Source organism: Curcuma longa, chromosome 3, assembly GCF_044706935.1.
Source record: "Curcuma longa cultivar G26 ecotype Majalengka, Jawa Barat chromosome 3, ITB_CL_G26_1.1, whole genome shotgun sequence".
NCBI lineage: Eukaryota > Viridiplantae > Streptophyta > Magnoliopsida > Zingiberales > Zingiberaceae > Curcuma > Curcuma longa.
In genome coordinates, this window is record NC_133863.1 from 21,148,149 (window position 1) to 21,153,598 (window position 5,450).

Here is a 5,450-nt window from a genome sequence, read left to right on the forward strand (position 1 = left end):
ACTAATTAAAATAAAAAGATAACAAAAAATAATACGAGGCACAGAGTTTACCTGGTTACAACCCTCGGGTTGTTAGTCCAAGACTTTGAATAGCACTACTCAAAATCTCCTCGTCAGAAATGATCCGGAGATGAAGAAACCTCGTATAATGGTTGAGCATAAACACAAACAAACTGAACGAAAAACAATTCAGATCTAGTGTGTCCATTCTTCTTCGAGCTTCAGTCTATTTATAACTTTTTCTTTGATTTGACTGTTGTTTTAACATGGCACTTTTGGGCGCCTGGAAGCCTTCCAGGCGCTTGGAATCTTTTCGGGTGCTTGGATTCGTCGAACCCAATCTACTCTGGCAACAGTCCGCTAACAGCTCTGGATGACTTCTTGCAATCTAGGTGCCTGGAAATGATCAAAGTGCTTGGATTCTGCTGACATGGACTTTATCCTGATCCATCTCGACAATGGCTTGCACTGACCTAGAACAGGTATTCGGGCTCCTAAAATAGATCTGGGTGCCTAGAGTCTGGAGTGCCCAAAATGGGTTCAGGCACTTGGAATTTGCTGAGTCCAAACGCTTGGAACAGTTCTAGGTGCCTAGGATGGTCAACCTCATGTTGACCATTTTCCTTTTCCATTTTGCCTTAGTTACCTTGCACAGTCTTCCTTCTAGCTTCTCGTCTCTCAAATGCACCGAGCCCTTCTCACTCCACCGAAGTACTCTTCTGTAGTTCCTCGTATCTCAGATGCACTGAGCTCGTTAGCTCTTTTTCTGTGTCATCCTTCTCGCTTGCTTACGCCTTCTGCCAAGGTTCGTTGTGTGCTCTCTTAAGTCCTTGTACACTTAGACACATGCATCAAACATAACAATGACATAATTTTAGACTTATTTGTGTTAGGTCTAGCTTGGTGCATTGCGCGTATTTACACATTTTGCAAACATATGCAGCGGAAAAAAATAAATAATTATAACTAATTATTACAACACTCATAGCACATGCATGCATGATACAATAGGTACAAGACATAATTAGAAATTAAAATTTTACAGAATAATAATTATTCTAAGCATACTTGATAAATGACATTAAGCGGGAATTGAATTGGCATCAATTGAGTGGCTTTGTCAAAGCTCTGCCTCTACTGGTGATCCACGTCAAGTTCTCGTTTGGACGGCTTCCCCAAACCCACGAGTCACGTCACTGTCTTCGGTACTAGCTGACAATTGGCAACGATCGATTCAAGAGAAAACTTTAATATTAGAAACATGCAACAACACTTGTCACAACTAATTTTCGTGGCTTTCTAACCATCACTGGTAATCGTATTCCCAATATAGTTTTCGATGGTCAACCTTTGACCACCGATATAGGACAAACGGCTGAAAACCCTTTCCGACATTGATGGAATAATCTTTAGAAGCTTCATAAGTTTTCAAAGAGATGGTTGATGGTCGTCAAATAACCAGGGATGATCGATAGTAGTTAGACAACTCTTCACAAGAGTTGTCATCAACATTTCCTTCACCAATGGCTGCTATCCACGAGGAAGAATAAGCTACCGTCTACAAGAAGCAAAAAACTTCTATCCATGGGAAACACGGCTACTAGCGTCCAACGTTAGCTAGTGTTTCACTTCCTCCTGCTACGATCAGTTGTCCATGAGTGAACCCAGCTGCCGACGTCCAACACCGACCGTGCTATATTTGAGAGATGTCCTAAGGCAATCGCCTTACGGTTATACTATTTATTAGATAAATAGTAATTTACTATTTGAGTGCACATTCTATATGTATTTGATTGGATCTTAAACTCATTTACTGAATGTCTACAATACGATTCATAGCATGAGAGAATTTGTGATTGGATCACAACTAGTAAGCATCTCTACATGTGTAATTATGAATATATTAAAATTATCCCTAGTCGAGGAATTGATGAGTATGGACGTCATCGATTCTGTTGAGACTAACATGTTTAAACTCCTTAGTTAGCCAAGCAACTGATCTCGGTAGCTGAAGACAATGGATGTTGAAAGTTAAATGTGGATGCTGGTTAAAGGTAACCAGTTCATTGAAGTGACCTACTGTGAGACTTCATATGATTACATACATATGTCAATAAAAATCTCAGTGTAGCTTAAGTGCGAGTTTTCTTTGACTTGTGGTATTCAAGTCACCTTGGTCATGAAGGTTTATACTTTGACATCTTAAGCAAATATCTTTGAGAATGTGTGGACCCAGGATGATTGGGTATAAGTCGAAGTATCTAAAGGTGTTTGAATAGCTCATAGAGGATTCACTGCTCCTTGAAAAGGAGATGTATACCCTATAGCCACTTGTTAGGATTGTTACTAAAAGTCTTTAGCCAAAGCATCACATGTCAAGAGTATGGTACTCTTGGATATATGTACAAGTAACTTGAATCCACATGACAAGAAAGTTAGCTTGGGCTAGGTGTGACGTAGTTAGCCTAGTGGGGACTGACACACATAGATCATATTCTGACCAAATGGGTATAAGACGGTGAAAGGAATGAGACATGTCTCATTGTAGCTGTTGAAAGGTTTAGAAATGTTCTGGAATTAATCATTAATTTTTTGATCAATTTGGAGTCATGATGTACTACTAGGTGTCACTCATGATCATTTCATAATTAATAGTTAATTACGGCCAACATAACTGAGAACTTATTGGGTCACACGCACTATAAGTTCTCCGAAGGACTTAAAACGAATTTAAAAATTAGATTCTCAGATCTAGAAAAATAAAGTCTTGTTGGACTGGACAAAGGATAAAATGATGGAATCCTTCTTATGAAGATGAAATGAACAAAACTGATTTCGTTCAAATTGAAGATGGTTTGGTTATTAAACCATACGATTCGATTTTAAACCAAATTAAACCAACTTAGTTTGGTTCATGATTGAAGATATTTTGGCAAAACGGAAAAGATGAGGAGCTTTGTCTTGTGAAGATGAAATGAACAAAACTAGTTTGGGTCAAATCAGAGGTCGTTTGGTTAGTGAACCAATTGATTTAGTAGTTTTGAACTCGCTTTGCTACAATAAACCCTAAATTAACCCGATCCGATTTGGTTCTTTTTGGGTTTTCTTTGGTTCAAGATTTCTTTGGTTTTTCTTCTCTAATTCACTGTAGCCGCTGAAAAAACCCTAAATCACGTCCGCGATTTAAGCATGGAGAAGCCGACCGCGGTGAGTGGTGGTAAGGAGCAAAACCCTAGCTCTTCTTCTCCCGTGGCCTTCATGTTCTCTCCTTCTCTCCTCCCACAGATCGCAATCTTTCTCGGCCTGATCGCGTGATCCCCACCACCTCTCTTCTCTGCTTGCCATCCGCTGGAGAAGTACGATCGATGGCCTTCTTCTCGTGAGATTGTGCGAAGGTGGAGTGGTGTATTTTGTGGGAATGTTTTATTTATATACTTTTATTCCCTTATTTATTGTCACTTACACCCATCAAAATTAATTGTTTATTTTATTTATCAAACCCCTAATTACCGCTTAAGTAGTATAGAGAGGTCCGGGTCGTCTCTCTTGGACTCAATGACAGGATGTTCTATCCTAGACTCATGGTGTGGGGTTTTATTGTGTTTTATTCTTCCTAACTATTTACAACTTTATTTATTCACAATTTAATCCTACAATTTACAAAAGAATCCTAATTCTACATCATTTACCATACAACAATATACACCATTCAACCTACACAACTATACAACATGAATTCTAAGTAATACAACATGTACAATTTATTTAACTTACAACATACAACATGTTCTTCATACAACATACTAAGATACACAAAGTATACAATACAAAATAAATTCAACATGTACAATTCCCTACAACAGATAAGTCAAAGTAATTTACAAACACTTTACACTCTATACTTCTTATTCACAAGCATTATTCACAAAATAATTTCATCACATACTACATACAACACATACACATCATGCATCACTCAATCAACACAATCATATACAATCATAGAACCGGTTCCCACAACTACAATTTTAACCAAATGCCACACACCACAAATTCAACATTTAGCATGCTCTTTACAACATTTACAACCAACTATTACATGGTCCAATTCATGATACACAATTAATCCATTACCATAGTTTAACATGCAATGTGAGACAACATCAACTTCTGATACAAGGTATAACATTCAACACTCATTTCCAATTCCACATAAGCAAGCACACATTTGAATTTATCAAGCATACATAATCAAATCCAATTCCACCTTCAACATGAATCAACCGAATCAACTCAATTCAAATGCATTCATTAACATCACAACCAAAATAAAGATCCACATTCAAATCATCAAGCATCACACAACCGAAACTCATCTTTAACAATAGAGAAAGGAGCTAGGTTAGAAGTTAGGGTTAGAGTGAATTAGGGTTAAGATTAGAACAACGTTAGGGTTAAAACAGAATAAGGAATTAGGGTTAAGGTTAATGATCAGTGTGTTCATGGGGGGGGGGGGGGGGGGGGGGGGGGGGGGGGGGGGGGGGGGGGGGGGGTTTTGATTTCAATGAAAACAATTAACACAGGGAAGGAATGAAAGCATCTAAGGAAAAGCGGGATAAAGTTTGAGCTAGGGTTAGAAGTGGGGATTCCCTGATTCATCACCGAATGGAACTAGCAACCGGAGGAGACTTTAGCCGATGAAGATGGATCTCGCCGGGGTGGTTATCGGGAGACGACGGTCGGAGAAGACGAGGCTTGGAATCCAATCGCTGCTCCTTTCCCTACTACAACCGCAGACAAAGTCCGAAAACAACCAATGAAACCCTTACCTGCCCTTTCCGGTGACGGTGGATAATCGAAGCGGTCCGAGGTGCTCAGCTACAACCGCAGACCAAGCCCGGTGTGGAGTCCCAGCTACAACCGCAGACCAGGTCCGGTTACCTATCGGAGCTTCTGTGGTGGTGGAGGAGAGGGCTGTCGTCGGTCGTCCGCAGTTGGGCACTCCGCTCACAGCCACGGAGAACGAATGACAGGGGAGGGGCGGCTTGTCGGCGATGAAGAAACCTTCGTGATGCCGGCACCATTCAGCTTTGATAAGGAATCGGAGGAAGAAGAGGCGAATGGAGTGGAGGAGGCTCAGCGACGATGAAACAGAGGAAGAACAGGGGAGAAACAGAGGAAAAAATAGCGCATGAGGAGGAAAGAACAGTGGCCCTAGCTCCCGAGCCTCCGTCGTTTCTGTGAACTGTGTGATCCTTTTAACGTTATGATTGAACCGGCGCAGGTTTGAACCGCATGGACCGGCCAAATTGCAAATGAGCCGGGTTGAGTCTAACTTGGGCCAAGTTGAATATGCTTTTGGGCTGAATCCATTGTATAGGGCTGAATCAAATGTGTTTGGGCTGATCTGATCAAACTTCTTGGGTCTAAATCCATTTCAATTAAACCGA